At 43.5% G+C, this 18,205-nt stretch overlaps 1 long non-coding RNA gene across 1 annotated transcript in view; it reads right to left on the bottom strand.

Annotated features, from left to right (window-relative positions):
- Positions 1-18,205, bottom strand: part of LOC115782307 (uncharacterized) — a 50,019-nt gene that overhangs the window by 20,549 nt on the left and 11,265 nt on the right. The window contains exon 2 of the long non-coding RNA XR_004020129.1: positions 7,596-7,673. This is a non-coding gene — a long non-coding RNA (uncharacterized LOC115782307). The remainder of the gene's footprint in view (positions 1-7,595; positions 7,674-18,205) is intronic.

Raw genomic sequence — 18,205 nt, 5'->3', positions numbered from 1 at the left:
GACCGCCAAACAGGGAGGGTGTGTTTTATATAAAAGGTAAGAAGAATGAGGTATGTTGGTGTGTGTGATACAGAGCAGCTCGAGTTGCTTTGCTCCTTTTAATATTGAGGTATTTCTTCTTGAGTATAGGGCTGTCACAATATCACTACATGACTACCACAGCCAAAAGATTATATTTTTAAAAAATTGCGATAATATCCATTATGCTACTTACTGTAGTGCTCTATGGATCAAGAGGTTTGACATAGCGACAATGGGAACTGGGTTGGTGCAGGGTGGTGGTTACAACTGGCATATCAAATATTATATTAAAAATTAAGTGCTATTATATTAAAAATTAAGTGCTGAACTCCTCCGTGAATCGCCACCTTATTGTGGTGGAGGGGTTTGTGTGTCCCAGTGATCCCAGGAGCTATGTTGCCCGGAAGTCGTCCCCCTGGTAGGGTCTCCCATGGCAAACTGGTCTTGAACAAAGAACGGTTCAGAAGACCCCTATGTCTGTAACAACGAGGGAACAGTTTACCCTGCCCGGGATAGGGTTATCCGGGCCCCGCCCTGGAGCCAGGCCTCGGGGGGGAGCTCGAGGGAGAGCGTCTGGTGGCCGGGCATTAGCCCGTGGTGCCCGGCCGGGGCCCGCCCTCCTGTAGGCCCACCACCGGCAGGAGGCATCGTAGGGGTCGGGTGCAGTGTGTGTCGGGCGGCGGCCGAGGGCAGAGGCCCTGGCAGACCGATCCCCGGCTATCGAGACTGGCTATTGGGACATGGAATGTCACCTCTCTGGTGGGGAAGGAGCCTGAGCTAGTGCGTGAGGTTGAGAGATACCAGCTAGATATAGTTAGGCTCACCTCAACACATGGCCTGGGCTCTGGAACCAGTCTCCTGGAGAGGGGCTGGACTCTCTTCCAGTCTGGAGTTGCCCTTGGTGAGAGGCGGCGAGCTGGGGTGGGTATTCTTGTAGCCCCCTGGCTTGCTGCCTGCACGTTTTTCACCAGCAGATGAGAGGGTTGTTTCCCTGCACCTTCGGGCTGGGGAACGGGTCCTTACTTGGGGCAAGATACTTAACCCCAAGTTGCTCTCCGACCGTTCCATCGGAGTATGAATGTGAGTGAATGTTAGATAATTAAAGCACTTAGCTTAATTAATTAATCATGGAAGTGCTTGTATGAATGGGTGTGCATGGGTAAATGTAAAACGTGTTGTGTAAGCGCTTTGAGTGCTCATATCTGAGTAGAAAAGCACTATATAAGAACTAGTACATTTACCATTTACCATTTACTGTTGTTTGCGCTTATGCGCCAAATGACAGTTCAGAGTACCCACCCTTTTTGGAGTCGCTGGGCGGGGTGCTGGAGAGTGCTCCATCCGGTGACTCCATAGTCTTGCTGGGAGAATTCAACGCTCACGTGGGCAATGACAGTGAGACCTGGAGGGGTGTGATTGGGAGGAACGGCCTGCCCGATCTGAACCTGAATGGTGTTTTGTTATTGGACTTCTGTGCAAACCACAGTTTGTCCATAACGAACACCATGTTCGAACATAAGGATGTCCATAAGTGCATGTGGCACCAGGACACCCTAGGTCGCAGGTCAATGATCAATTTTGTAATCGTATCATCAGATCTGTAGCTGTATGTTCTGGACGCTCAGATGAAGAGAGGTGCTGAGCTGTCAACTGATCACCACGTGGTGGTGAGTTGGATCAGGTGGTGAGGAGGATGCTGGACCTAAACATTTTGTGAGGGTGCACTAGGAACGCCTGGCAGAGGCCCCAGTCTGCAAGATCTTCAACTCCCACTTGTGTCAGAACTTCAACATCTTAGAAGTAAATTTGTTTAATTCAAATATTGAAAATTTTGAGTTGTGGAGAATTTTCCTAATGCTGTGCCACCTGTCACCACAGTTCAGTCACCGGCTGTCTTAATTATTATAAGATCTAGCTGCACCTTGTTGCCTAAAAACACACCAGGAAACGAATGAAACTACAACACGCCACAACATGTAAATCGCACAGGTAGTAGACAGTTTTTTAGGGGTGCATTTATCATCTGATGTTAAGCCTGTAATTTGTTTCACTCTTATAGAACTGTTTTAGGACAGAGGTCATATACTGTACAAACATCAAACATATATCTATCATGTATGTAAATTCAAAAGACAAAAATAAAATGTTTTTCACTAGATTTAAACCTTTAAACTCGGCAGGTCACAGGTCGATGATCGATTTTGTAATCGTATCATCAGATCTGCGGCCATATGTTCTGGACACTCGGGTGAAGAGAGGAGCTGAACTGTCAACTGATCACCACCTGGTGGTGAGTTGGATCAGGTGGTGGGGAAGATGCTGGACAGACCTGGCGCACCTAAACGTATTGTGAGGGTGCGCGGGGAAAGCTTGGCAGAAGCCCCAGTCCGGGAGATCTTCAACTTCCACCTCCGGCAGAACTTTGACAGCATTCCGAGGGAGGCTGAGGACATTGAGTCTGAATGGACCATGTTCCGCACCTCCATTGTTGAGGCTGCTGCTCAGAGCTGTGGCTGCAAGGTAGTTGGTGCCTGTCGTGGTGGTAAATCCGAACCAGATGGTGGTCACCGGAGGTGAAGGGAGCCATCAAGCTGAAGAAAGCGTCCTATTGGGCTTGGTTAGCCTGTGGGACTCCGGAGGCAGCTGACAGGTATCGGCAGGCCAAGCAGAATGCAGCTCGGGCAGTGGCCGAAGCAAAAACTCTGATGTGGGAGGAATTCGCTCAGGCTATGGAAAAAGACTTTCGGAGGTCATCGAAGTGATTCTGGCAAACCGTCAGGCGACTCGGGAGGGGAAAGCAGTGCTCCACTCACACAGTTTATAGTGCGAGTGGGGTGCTGCTGACTTCAACTGAGGCTATAGTCGGACGGTGGAAGGAACACTTCAAGGACCTCCTGAATCCCGCTGACACACCTTCTGTAGTGGAAGCAGAGTCTGGGGACGAGGGAGATGACTTGACCATCACTAGGGGTGAGGTCACTAAGGCAGTTAAACAACTCCTTGGTGGCAGGGCCCCTGGGGTGGATGAGATTCGCTCTGAGTTCCTGAAGTCCCCATCTTTAAGAAGGGAGACCGGAGGGTGTGCTCCAACTTTCGGGGGATCACACTCTTTAGCCTCCACAGTAAGGTCTATGGCAGGGTGCTGGAAAGGAGGGTCCGTCCATTAGTCAAACCTCGGATTCAGGAGGAACAATGCGGTTTTCATGCTGATCACGGAACGCTGGTCATGGTGTGGGTGTGGGTGTGGAAGTTTGCCCAACCAGTCTACATGTGCTTTGTGGACTTGGGGAAGGCATTCGACCGTGTCCCTCGGGGTATCCTGTGGGAGTTCCTGCGGGAGTATGGGGTGTCTGGCCTGTTGTTGCGGGCCATTCAGTCTCTGTACAACCGCAGTGAGAACTTGGTCCGTATAGCCGGTAATAAGTCGGATTCGTTTCCTGTGGGTGTTGGACTCCGTCAGGGATGCCCTTTGTCACCAATTCTGTTCGTAATTTTTATGGACAGAATTTCTAGGCGTAGCCAGGTGGCGGAGGGCTTCTTCCTTGGTGTCCTCAGAGTCTCATCTCTGCTTTTTGCAGATGATGCGATCCTGTTGGCTTCATCAGGGGGGGGCCTCCAGCTCGCAGTGGAATGGTTCGCAGCCGAGTGGGAAGCGGTTTGCATGAGAATCAGCACCTCTAAGTCTGAGGCCATGGTCCTCAGCCGGAAAAGGGTGGAGTGCCCTCTCCGGCTCAGGAACGAGTTCTTGCCCCAAGTGGAGGAGTTCAAGTATCTCGGGGTCTTGTTCATGAGTGATGGGAGAAGGGAGCGGGAGATCGACAGACAGATTGGGGCTGCTTCTGCAGTGATGCGGACGCTGCACCGGTCTGTCATGGTGAAGAGGGAGCTTAGTGTTTAGTCGATTTACCGGTCAATCTACGTTCCTACCCTCACCTATGGTCACGAGCTTTGGATAGTGACTGAAAGAATAAGATGGCGAATACAAGCGGCAAAAATGAGTTTCCTTCGAAGGGTGGCTGGCCTCTCCCTTAGAGATAAGGTGAGGAGTGTGGCCATTCGGGAGGGGCTCAGAGCAAACTGTTCTTAAATTGTATATTGATTAAAATGTTTTTTTTTTTTTTTTTTTTTTGAGTGGTTGGTTTTGTTCTGTTGTGCAGGGGTACCCTCTTCTTCTTCTTCTTTTTAAACCAAGATAAATTTCTCCCAAGGGAGACAAATAAAGAATTTTGACTTGAGAGTAGAGCCGCTGCTCCTCCACATCAAAAGGTGCTAGTTTAGGTGGCTTGGGCATCTGATTAGGATGCCTCCTGGGTGACTCTTGGGTGAGGTGTTCTGGGCATGTCCCACCAGGAGGAGGCCCCGTGGTAGACCCAGGACACACTGGAGAGATTATATCTCTTAGCTGGCCTGGGAATGCCTCGACAGCTGTAGTTTCTTTGAGATTCAGATATAATTCAGCAATAATGATTACTGGCTAAATGTAAAGCCACAAAGGTTTGCAGAACTCAAAATAACAGAAATGATTACCTCAATTTTTCTAAGTTGGCAAAGTTAAAAGAAGGTAAATATTTTTTTTAATTAAATGCTATATATCAGTTTTCCTCATTATGATACTGTTTTAGCATTCTAACATGAAGGCAACGAAAACACAACCTGAACACCTAAACTGCAACCATATCAGCAAAACTTAGAATAATGGAACATGCTTAATATTTTACATTTACAATTTGTTACAGCAATCCCAGAACTTCATCATGACACAGAAAAATTAGGCCAACACGGAAGGGACAAAAAATGCAGTTCCTCCAGTCTCCACTTGAAGCTGGCTTCAAAACTCAGTCCTCATAGACTCCCATAATAAAATGCAAAACCTTATAACATTAAAAAGTGTGTTTACAGCCAAAAAATGACTTTGGTCTATATGAAGAGTATCCCCTTCCATAAAAACTGCGCAGTGGGTGATTTTTTTTTTTAAATTATAGCACTTCTATTTGGTTTTATTTAAGAGTCAAAGTTATGGGTGTGCCTACTTTGACTGACAGGTTTGCTGACACACAGCTATAGGCAATCACTTTCTGCTAGGCCACACCTCTGATAATTGGAGTCACTGAACTAGACCTCTCTATGATGTTTGTTCTGATGGCACCGTTTGGAGGATGTTTAAGTTAAATATTCTAAAAAATAATATGGCTTACTGAGTAATAAAGCCTGTCCAAGAGGTTTATGCTTCACGTTTATTGAATAAAACTCCAGCATTTTGTTAGTATGTTCCTTGTCACTAATTAGCAGATACACTATACTGCCAAAAGTATTCGCTCATCTGCCTTCACATGCACATTAACTTGAGTGACATCCCATTCTTAATCCATGACATTCTTAATCATTGGCATAGCATAGCTGCAAAGGATGTCGGCCCACCCTTTGCAGCTATAACAGCTTCAACTCTTCTGGGAAGACTTTTGACCATTCTTCCAGAAGCACGTTTGTGAGGTCAGACACTGATGTTGGGCGAGAAGGCCTGGGTTAAGAGTTTGTTTCACTGGAACTAAGTGGCTGTGATTTGGAGGTCTGTAGTGACTGACTCTGCAGAAAGTTGGTGACCACTGCACACTATGCGCCTCTGCATTTATGTGGCCTACCACTTTGTGGCTGAGTTACTGTCATTCTCAATCATTTCTACTTTGCTGTAATACCACTAACAGTTGACTGTGGACTGTTGCACATCCTATCACGGTACCACGCTGGAATTCACTGAGCTCCTGAGAGCAACCCATACTTTCACAAATGTTTGTAGAAACAGTCTGCATAGCCAGATGCTTGGTTTATACACCTGTGGCCATGGAAGTGATTGGAACACCTGAATTCAGTGATTTGGATGGGTAAATGAATACTTTTGGCAATATAGTGTATTTATAGTCCATAAATATTATTACATTATCATTACATTATTACAATATTAGAACATCATGAAACTCCTGGTCAACCAGTCAGTAGAAAACTTGAGAAACTACTACTGTTTTCCTTCATTTAAAAGTTAAAGATATATGATATAAACAAAAGGTGAGCGCTACAATACTATCTCCCCCAAGGAGCATTAGAGTAAGAACACATCCATTTAGCATGCTTAAAAATCACCTAATCACTAATGACAAGTGAATGTAGAGGTTGAGCTTTAAATAAAATTATGATATCACAATGGTAGATCACATAAATTATAACATTGTGGTTTCTTTGAAACAAAACTGTACGTTTACACGATGGCTTCAACATGACATGATCACTTTTGAGGTGATAATAAAATATGAATTATAGCTGGCAGAGGTCTACAAGTATCTTGGATTCATCTTGGATTTAAAAATGAGGTTGGTTAAACTGGAAACAGTTGAGTACAACTGTTGGGGCTGATCTCCAAACTGGTATGCAAGACACTGCATATAATTTCGTGCACTATCATTTATGCATCTTTTCCTCATCTTTCATCCCGTATAACCTCTTGGTCCCAAGCATTCGCATCTGTAATCAAAACACTTACAGTGCTTTATAATCAAGCTATCAAAGGTCTGGCCAAGGAACAATTTAGTTTTTATCATTGTAATATATACGCTCACTGGCCACTTTATCAGGTACATCTGTTCAACTGTTAATGCAAATATCTAATCAACCAATCATATGGCATCAAAATAGGGGAACAAAGGTGACTTAAATGACTTTGAACATGGCAAGGTTGTTGGTACCAGATGGACTGGTCTCAGTATTTCATACACTTCTGATTTACTGAGATTTATAGAGAATGGTCCTAAAAAGAGAAAATATCCAGAGAGCAGCAAAAATGTCTCATTGATGTCAGAGGTTGGTGGAGAATGGCCAGACTGTTTCGAGCTGACAGGAAAGCAACAGAAACTAAATAACCACTTGTTAGGAGCAAGGTATGCAGAGGAACATGGTAAGAATAGAAAACTGAGGCACAAGTTCATCAAAATTGAACAACAGAAGTTGCCTGGTTGGATGAGTCTCAATATCTGGTGCAACATTTGGATGGTAGGATCAGAATTTGGTGCAAAGAAAATTAAAGCATGGATCCATTCTGCCTTATATGAACGGTTCAGACTAGTTGTAGTGGTATATTGGTGTAAAATATATTTTATTGGCACACTTTGGACCCCTTAGTAACAAGAGCCTACCTGAGTATTGTTCCTGACCCTGTCCATTCCTTTATGACCACTGTATACCTATCTTCTGATGGCTGCTTCCAGCAGGATAAGGCACCATGTCACAGAGCTCAAATAATGATTTTTATTTTATAAACTATTATAATTATGCGATTCATTAAAAGTTAAATGAACTGAAAAATAAAATTCAAAAAGTAAAATAATAGTCCCAGAATCTGCACCTCCTCTCATATTTTTCATATATTTATCACAAATACATTTCAATGGTCCAGTCAGAAAGAAGAGAATATTTTTATTTGTTTGGCAAAAATATCCACATTAAGAAAGGACCAGACTAAGAAAACCTTTACTCAGATTTTTGCTACTTCTTTACTGCTTGTTATATACTGTACATACATATCATACCTGTAAAAACACACTCTGGTCCACAGACCCATAGTCCCAAGTGTCGTTGTTGCCTCAAGTCTATAGGAAGGCATACACCTGTGAAAAAATAATTAAAACATTAAATTTAGATATACATATTTGTAAGAAATGTGTGATGCAGATGCTGCACTGGTACGTCATGGTAGTGTGAGAGCTGAGCATGAAGGCGAAGCTGTCAATTTACCGGTCAGTCTATGTCCCTACCCTCACCTATGGTCATGAGCTTTGGGTAATGACTAAAAGAATGAGAGCGCTGATGCAAGCAGCGGAAATGAGCTTCCTCCAAAGGGTGGCTGACCTCTCCCTTAGAAATAGAGTGAGGAATGCAGTCAATCGGAAGAGGCTCAAAGTAGAGCTGCTACTCCTCCACATTGAAAGGAGTCAGTTGAGGTGGTTCGGGCATCTGACTAGGATGCCTCCTGGGTGCCTCATGGGTGAGGTGTTCTGAACATGTCCCACCCGGAGGAGGCCCCGGGGCAAACCCAGGACACACTGGAGAAATGATATATCTCAGCTGGCTGGCTGGCTGGCTGGCTGGATGGATGGATGGGTGGGTGGTAAATGTCAAAAACAGTCAAAAACTAAAATACATTTAGTTTACAATCAATACATGACAAAGAAAAATATCAAAAATGTGTTAAAAGTGCTAATTCAGTTTCTGATTAATTGACACAATTAGGAAGACCATATTTTATTTATTTATAATCACTAAATTGTAGAGAACAAAACAGAAGACAACTGGCATATTCGCTTCAACATTAAAAACAAGCAAACTTCCACGTGGAATTCAACCAGGTCTGTTCAGTTCAACAAGTTGTCCAACCAGAAAACATAGCACGGATATTTTTCAACTCATTTTGGTTTGGTTTAGGAACAGAAACAACTTAACAAATTGGTTAGATTAAAAAAAATGAGAATAGTCAATCTTTCTTAGCCAGGTACTGTCAAGGTTTAAAAGTTTCTAATAAATGAAGTAAACAGCAAAGTTCAATATGAGGTCTTTTCTTAAGGGAAGTCAACCCTAAACATGTCATTTGCAATATTATTTCATTGTTATAATTTCACAAATGGTAACATATCTTTAAACTGGCCTGATAAACTGGTGATAACCATTCCACAAACAGGACTGACTTGCTCACAGTGTACAATATCTGCATCTTTGAAGTATCCATCCATCCATCCATCCATCCATCCATCCATCCATCCATCCATCCATCCATCCATCCATCCATCCATCCATCCATCCATCCATCCATCCTCTTCCGCTTGAACTTAAATGTGGTTTATTAAGAAGGATGACAAATAATACAAACAAACTGGGCTGGGCAGGTGCCAGAACTAAAACTAAGGGAAACATAAAATGGGGAGGCACACAGCAGGGATCATTGATGACGATGTGACAAGAACACATGCAGACTGAGGACTTAAATACACACACAAGTTACCTCAGGGAACAGGCAACAGGTGAGGGGCAAAGCTGAACGTAATAAACCAAATGAGACAAGGGGAAGCAAAACTAAACACAAAGCACAGGGAACAAAGGACTATCAAAGTAAAACAGGAAACACCTAAACAGGACAGAGACGCAGGGGAGACAGACGCAAAGGGAACTAGGAAATCAAAATGTAAGCCACAACTAATAACGAGACAGGAAACTATTTAGTTCTGTAAAAACAGAACTAAATGCAAAACGCTGGGCACACGGCCCAGGACCATGACAGAATCGACAGCTTCACTTTCACGCTTATCTTTCATGTTTAGCTTTCACACTGAGCTTTCACGCTTAGCTCCCTCTTTTCCATGATAGACTGGTGCAGCGTCCGCATCCCCTATCCATCTGGCAATCTCCTTCTCCCTTCTCCCGTCACTCCTCAACAAGACCACGAGATACTTAACCTCTTAACTGGCAGCAAAAAAATCACCTGAAAAAACTACATAACGCCTTCTGGTTATTATTGGCTCTGAAAAACCCATTTCATAGCCTATTAACTGGCCGCGTCTGGTCCGCCGGCTGAATGAAGTGCATTTTATATGGCAGGCTAGACCCTCCCATTTCTATTGACACCTATTTGGCCAATCATGTTAAGAAATGGGTTTGCTAGAGCCAGTGATACTCAGAGGGCGTCACGTAGCTTTGTCAGGTGATTTCGTGCAGCCAGTTACTGTACATGATTGGCCGAATGAGGTGTCAATAAAAATGGGAGGGTCTAGCCTGCCATATAAAAGGGACTACAAACCGCCCGTCACCGGGCCCTGGCCAGTTAAGGGGCTATACTCATCCATCTGGGGCAGCAACTTGTCCCTGAGCTGGAGTGGGCACTCGACCCTTTTCTGGCTGAAGACCATGGCCTCAGACTTAGGCCTCGTTTACATGACACCGTTTTCACTGTCGTTTTGATGAGTTTCAGCCTTCTGTTTACACGGTAGCGGTTCAGAAACGATCTCCATTTACACGGTGATGCGTGAAGCGATGAAAATGATGTTGTTCCCATGCCAGGCCACAAGTTGGCGTGGTTTTTTTCTTTGCAAAGCTTGTTTACGCAAGACGCGCATGCGTGGAGGGACACAGTAGGAAGCGCGGCAAATTGTTCATTATTTACAAAATGGCCAATGTGAGAGGTTTTGTGTGGACTGACGATGAGGTTGGATCGCTGCTGCATACAACGCTGAATTACAAAACAGTAAAAACACAAAAAAAGCACAAGAAGCACTTGTGAATCCGCGAGTACTGTTTATCAATTTGAGCATGTGCGGAAAATTGTAGCGGGGCGAAACCATAGTGCACATGTGCGAGTTACCCATTTTCAAATCACCCTGTTTTCAACTGTTTACATGACAATGGAGGCCGGTGCATTTCTGAAACTCTCAACTCTGGACCCCATTTCCGAAACCCATTATTTTTACTCCGTTGTCGTGTAAATGGAAGAGCGAAATGCATCAAAACGACGCCGTTGTCATGTAAACTGGAGGCCAAAACGCATCAAAACAACGCTGTTTTCATTTTGAAACAGTGTAGTGTAAACGGGGCCTTAGAGGTGCTAATTCTCATGCCAGATGCTTCAGACTCGGCTGTGAACCATTCCACTGCGAGCTGGAGGCCACCACCTGATAAAGCCAACAGGACCACATCATCTGCAAAAAGCAGAGATGAGAATCTGAGGCCACCAGGCTGGAAGCCTTCTGCCACTTGGCTATGCCTAGAAATTCTGTCCATAAAAATTATGAACAGAATTATTGACAAAGGCCAGCCCTGACGAAGACCAACACCCAAAGGGAAAGAACTCCAACTTGTACACACCAAGCTCTAGTTGCAGTTATACAGGGACTGAATGGCCCGCAACAATGGGCCAGGCACCCCTTACTCCCACTGCACCCCCCCCACAGGATACCCTGAGGGCCTTCTCCAAGTCCACAAAATATGTAGACTGGATGGGCAAACTCCCACGCACACTCAGATATCATCGAGAGGATGAAGAGCTGGTCCAGGGTTTCACAACCAGGACAAAAACCACATCGTTCCTCCTGGATCCGAGGTTCGACTAACAGACAGACCCTCCTTTCCAGGACCCTGTCCTAGACCTTACCGGGGAGGCTGGGGAGTGTGATTTCACGATAGTTGCAGGACACACTCCGGTCTCCCTTCTTAAAGATGGGGACCACCACCCTGGTTTGCCAAGCCAGTGGCACCACCACAGATCTCCATGCGATGTTGCAGAGGCGTGTCAACCAAGACGGCCCTATCCACAGGTTTCTGCAAGAGCGTACGTAGGCTGCTATGACAGACTGCTACTTCCGCTGTACGGTTTTACACTTCTGTCAGAGCCAGAGTTAATGACAAAATTCAGTTACTTTGTGCTGTAACGGGCGGCTTTATTAGCTGGAACATGAGCTCGGGTTCAAGTTGTGCTGTTGTTGGTTGTCACTACATCAGTCTGTACATTTTTTTCAAATTATTTTATTCTGTAAATTTGTTCTTTTTTCCCAAAATTATACTACACAGTCGCACATACTATTACTGTATTTTTCCTTATGTTTTAAGTTTTCCTTTAATGTGCAGCCTCTTATTTTTTTTTTTTCGTCATTTTGTTTATAGTGTGACACTACAACATACAGCCTACACAAAGCTTTAACAATACCTGGCTTGTAAACACGTAGCAGTTAGCAAGATGACAGCTGCGTGTTTCCCCGATCACAGCCTTCAGCCAGTCCAGTGTTTCTGTTTCAGTGATCTGAACATTCTGATATCCAGATAAGTGATATACCTTCCACAGAATAGCTGCTGCATCACTACATGATTTCCCTAATCGGGTGATACAGGAACAGCTGACTGTCTCCACCACTCCACTGTCCCTTAGCATGCTAAGTGCTTAGCTTGGCCAATGCTCTGGCTCGGCTCTACAGCTGGTTTAAGGAAAATAACGTTGCCTTGTTTGTTCAGCATTACTAATTTGATTTTATTGCTTTGAAGGTAATCTGGTGCTCTTATAATTACGTGATTCCTCACCATCAACACCTTCGGAAAAAACAAGGTAATTGATAATGTCGATGTAGCTGACTTCAGGCCACAATTTCATTCAGTGAGAAGTGATGGGTGAGGCACTGTTACTGAATTACTGCTTTTTAAAACATCCTTGCAATGTATGCACCTCCGATGTGGTACAATTTACGCCAGGTAAATGAAACCACAGTGTCAAAATGTTTCAATGAACAGCAAGTGTGTAAGCCCGCGACTGTAAACAACAGCGCAAATGGAAGTAAAATACCGGCTTCTGCTATGAAGTAGGGGTAATGGTGCAAAGTCAGGAATACTGTGGATAACATCCAGAACCTTCAGGAACTCTGGGACCCTGCCACCAAGGAGTTGTTTAACCACCTCAGTGACCTCACCCCCAGTAATGGGCAAGTCCTCCTCCTCCTCCCCAGACTCTGCTTCCACTACAGAAGGCGTGTTAGTGGGATTAAGGAGCTCCTTTAAGTACTCCTTCCACCGTCTGACTACAGCCTCAGCTGAAGTAAGCAGCGCCCCACCTGCACTATAGACCATGTGAGCAGAGTACACTTTCCCCTCCTGAGTCCCCTGATGGTTTTCCAGAATCACTTCAAGGCCGTCCAAAAGTCTTTTTCCATGACCTCACTGAACTCCTCTCACACCCGAGTTTTTGTACTTGGCCTCCCAGTACTCGTCAGCTGCTGCTGGAGTCTCACTGGCTGCCCAAGCCTGATAGGACTCCTTCTTCAGCTTGATGGCTCCCTTCACCTCTGATGACCACCATCTGGTTTGGGGATTACCACCACGACAGGCACCAACCACCTTGCAGCCACAGCTCTGAGCAGCAGCCTCAACAATGGAGGTGTGGAAAATGGTATGTTGGAGGTTTCACCGGTGGATGAGAGGGTTGCTTCCCTGCACCTTCAGGCCAGGGAATGGGTCCTGACTGTTGTTTGCACTTATGCACCAAATGACAGTTCAGAGTACCCACCCTTTTTGGAGTCGCTGGGCAGGGTGCTGGAGAGTGCTCCATCCGGTGACTCCATAGTCTTGCTGGGAGAATTCAACGCTCACGTGGGCAATGACAGTGAGACCTGGAGGGGTGTGATTGGGAGGAACGGCCTGCCCGATCTGAACACGAATGGTGTTTTGTTATTGGACTTCTGTGCAAACCACAGTTTGTCCATAACGAACACCATGTTCGAACATAAGGATGTCCATAAGTGCATGTGGCACCAGGACACCCTAGGTCGCAGGTCGATGATCAATTTTGTAATCGTATCATCAGATCTGTAGCTGTATGTTCTGGACGCTCAGATGAAGAGAGGTGCTGAGCTGTCAACTGATCACCACATGGTGGTGAGTTGGATCAGGTGGTGAGGAGGATGCTGGACCTAAACATTTTGTGAGGGTGCGCTGGGAACGCCTGGCAGAGGCCCCAATCTGCAAGATCTTCAACTCCCACTTGTGTCAGAACTTCAACATCGTAGAAGTAAATTTGTTTAATTCAAATATTGAAAATTTTGAGTTGTGGAGAATTTTCCTAATGCTGTGCCGCCTGTCACCACAGTTCAGTCACCGGCTGTCTTAATTATTATAAGATCTAGCTGCACCTTGTTGCCTAAAAACACACCAGGAAACGAATTAAACTACAACACGCCACAACATGTAAATCGCACAGGTAGTAGACAGTTTTTTAGGGGTGCGTCTATCATCTGATGTTAAGCCTGTAATTTGTTTCACTCTTATAGAACTGTTTTAGGACAGAGGTCATATACTGTACAAACATCAAACATATATCTAATCATGTATGTAAATTCAAAAGACAAAAATAAAATGTTTTTCACTAGATTTAAACCTTTAAACTCAGCAATTAACAATTCACCACCCCTGAGCTCTATAATAATATTTTATAGCAAGGCTGTTGGTTTGCATTAGGTTGTGCAGGTGCACCAAAAAAAAACAACAACAAAAAAAAAAAGCACTGAGTATAGTTTTATGTTTTCAGAATAAGTGGGATCTGTCAATGTAGTCCACTCTGTAGGAGGCATCTCTTTTTCTTGTGTCTTACTTTATGTTTGAAACACATCTGGTTATGATACATAAATGTTTCACTTTAATAAACAGGATGACAGCATTGTCTTGCATCAAAGAAATATCTTTTTGAGGGTGAGTATGGATGTACCTTAATCCATGGAGCCAAGGGAGGATGATGAAGAATTAGCTGCACAGGTTGGGGAGAAGGAGGACATGGGTGTGAAGAAGAAGAGAGATGAAATAACAGGCATTCAGGGTGGAGAAAAGGAAGAGCAGAAAGTGAAGGGGTGAGGGGTAAAAAATAGGAGGAAGAGAAGAACTCATGAGCTAGGGTTCAGTCAGTCAGGATTTCCCTTCTGTCAATCCTCACCTCGGGCCCCTGAGAGAGACGGAGTGAATGAGAGAGGAGGATAAAGATGGAGCGAGAGGGAGAGACAGAGACAGATGAGAGAGGTGGGGGAGAGAGTGGGAACTTGGGAATAGAGGCAGAAGAGATGAGGGATACAGACAAAAACTTGAAAACATGAGAGGAAAAAAGCAAAAGGAAAGAAATCTGCATGAAATTATAAATTAGATCTAAATAGAGAGGATGGTGATAAGAGACAGATGCATCAGATGACAGTTACAGGTAGCATTTGTGTAGCTACCAGATGAGATGATGATTCTTCTTCTAACATCCTCCAACTCATTTTTATATCATTTCTGGTCAGTGTAAATATTTGCAATCACTGGCAGTGATCGAGTGTTCTATCACTACCAATGATTGCATGTTATCCAGATACACATTATCCAGAGCAACTTATCTAACCCATAATTGACGCTTCTTACACCACATAAGAGCTGCAATTTTCATTTTGAATCATATTTTTATTTGCTTTGCTTTAATTTATATAAAACAATTAATTCCTACCTCTGCCACTTCACATAATAAATCAACTGGCAAAACACAGAGGCTTGTGAAGCAAAGGAAGACCACAGCATTTTTTTTTTTTGGTGACTATCAAAACTTGGTATTTTTCATAAGCACATGCATTGTTATTTTTACAATGCTCTACTATAACTAGAAGGAGCAGCTATAGTGCGCTCTTAAATGAAGCACTGCAGGAGACAAGCTGCAAACCTTTAACTCCTCAGTAAAGTGACCAGTTTTACTGTGCTCTGCTGCTATATGTTAATCACTTGCTGTAAGGTACATGAAATCATTTCATATCTGAATTTATTTTTGTTGGACTGTTTAGTAGTCTTAAAAAATAACTATGTATGCAAGTTTTGATCAAAAGGTTCCTCTACTCTGCCCATAAAAAAGCAAAAATATTTACTTGCTTTAAATATGAAGTCCCCTTCAAGTCTGTCTCCTTATACATTTCTGTATTCCCTCAGTAGATGCAGAAGCTAAAGGTATACCTTTAGGATGTTCCTTGGAAGTCCCTTCCTGACATCTTCATTTGGGTATTTGAAGTTTTTCCATGGACTTCAAAACTGTACAGAAATCATCAGCTTCTGTGTCAAACTAATACAACTCTCAAGTTGAGTATCAATACAGGTGCTGGTCATAAATTAGAATACCATGAAAAAGTTGATTTATTTCAGTAATTCCATTCAAAAAGTAAAACTTGTATATTATATTTATTCATTACACACAGAGTGATATATTTCAAATGTTTGTTTCTTTTAATTTTGATGATTATAACTGACAACTAATGAAAACCCCAAATTCAGTATCTCAGTAAATTAGAATATTGTGAAAAGGTCCAATACTGAAGACACCTGGTGCCACACTCTAATCAGCTAATTAACTCCAAACACCTGCAAAGGCCTTTAAATGGTCTCTCAGTCTAGTTCTGTAGGCTACGCAATCGTGGGGAAGACTGCTGACTTGACAGTTGTCCAAAAGACGACCATTGACACCTTGCACAAGGAGGGCAAGACACAAATGGTCATTGCTAAAGGGCCTGGCTGTTCACAGAACTCTGTGTCCAAGCACATTTATAGAGAGGTGAAGGGAAGGAAAAGATGTGGTAGAAAAAAGTGTACAAGGAATAGGCATAACCACACCCTGGAGAGGATTGTGAAACAAAACCCATTCAAAAATGTGGGGGAGATTCACAAAGAGTGGACTGCAGCTGGAGTCAGCGCTTCAAAAACCACCACACACAGACATATGCAAGACATGGGTTTCAGCATCTAAAGACAAAAAGGACTGGACTGCTGTTGAGTGCTCCAAAGTTATGTTCTCTGATGAAAGTAAATTTTGAATTTCCTTTGGAAATCAAGGTCCCAGAGTCTGGAGGAAGAGAGGAGAGGCACAGAATCCACATTGCTTGAGGTCCAGCGTGAAGTTTCCACAGTCAGTGATGGTTTGGGGTGCATGTCATCTGCTGGTGTTGGTCCACTGTGTTTTATGAGGTCCAAGATCAACGCAGCCATCTACCAGGAAGTTTTAGAGCACTTTGTGCTTTCTTCTGCTGACCAACTTTATGGAGATACAGATTTCATTTTCCAACAGGACTTGGCACCTGCACACAGTGCCAAAGCTACCAGTACCTGGTTTAAGGACCATGGTATCCCTGTTCTTAATTGGCCAGCAAACTTGCCTGACCATAACCCCATAGAAAAATCTATGGGGTATTGTGAAGAGGAAGATGCGATACGCCAGACCCAACAATTCAGAAGAGCTGAAGGCCACTATCAGAGCAACCTGGGCTCTCATAACACCTGAGCAGTGCCACAGACTGATCGACTCCATGCCGCATTGCTGCAGTAATCCAGGCAAAAGGAGCCCCAACTAAGTACTGAGTGCTGTACATTCTCATACTTTTCATGTTCATACATTTCAGTTGGCCAACATTTCTAAAAATCTTTTTTGTATTGGTCTTAAGTAATATTCTAATTTTCTGAGATGCTGAATTTGGGGTTTTCATTAGTTGTCAGTTATAATCATCAAAATTAAAAGTAATAAACATTTGAAATATATCAGTCTGTGTGTAATGAATGCCTCTAATATGCAAGTTTCACTTTTTGAATGGAGTTACTGAAACAAATCAACTTTTTCATGATATTCTAATTTTATGACCAGCACCTGTACAACTGATTAGAAATGGATTCACCAGTTTTTCTGGTTAAAGGAAAAGAAGTATCCACAGCCAAAGAAGGTACATTAGGTCATCAGGAATGTGACCAGGAGGATATTTACAGTTTTGTGACATTCACCATAAATTTATCCTATTTAAATATAGTTTTGCTGCAACCAAATGAGGGGTCTGAGAGAGGATATTTGGGGCAAATGATCAGAACAATGGTACTTGCTACTGTGCCATCGTGCCACTCATAGTACAGTCACATGAAAAAGTGCTGTTTATAATTCAGTAGTTTAAAGAACCAGATTTAGCAGCAACAACTTTATAAGTCTCTCACATTGTTGCAGAAAAATTGCTTCAGTTCACAGGTTTTGGGGCATTCATTTTTGCACAGCGGTTTTAAGGTCATACCACAAAATTTCAGTTGAGTTGAGGTCTGGACTTTGACTGAACCATTGCACCACCTCGATTCCTTTCTTTTTCAGCCATTCTATTGCAGATTTGCTGCTGTGCTTGGGATCATTGTCCCATTGCATGACCCAATCTTGGCCAAGCTTTAGCTGTCAGATAGATGGCCTCACACTTCTAGAATACTTTGGTATACAGAGAAGTTCATGGAGTTCATGCCCAGGTCCTGTGGCTGCACAAAAAGGGCCAAATCATCACCCCTCCACCACCCTGCATGACAGTTGGTATGAAGTGTTTGTACTGATATGCTGTATTTGGTTTGTAAGGCTAAGCTCTACTATTAAGTTCTTTTTAGACAAAAGAGGCTTTCTCCTTGCAACCCTTCAAAACAAGACATACTAGTTCAGCCTTTTTTAATTGTACTGTCATGACTTTAATATATGCTAACTGAGATGTAGCGCTTGAGTTTTTTTTTAAAGGTTTCTCTGGGCATTGTACAGTCTGACCTTGGGGTGAATTTGCTGGGATGTCTACTCCTGGGAAGATTGGCAGCTTCCTTGAATGTTTGCCATAAATGA

Source organism: Archocentrus centrarchus, chromosome 6 (genome assembly GCF_007364275.1).
Source record: "Archocentrus centrarchus isolate MPI-CPG fArcCen1 chromosome 6, fArcCen1, whole genome shotgun sequence".
In the NCBI taxonomy this organism is placed as follows: Eukaryota; Metazoa; Chordata; class Actinopteri; order Cichliformes; family Cichlidae; genus Archocentrus; species Archocentrus centrarchus.
The sequence above is the reverse complement of the archived record's forward strand: the minus strand, read 5'-3'. Positions and strand labels throughout refer to the sequence as shown.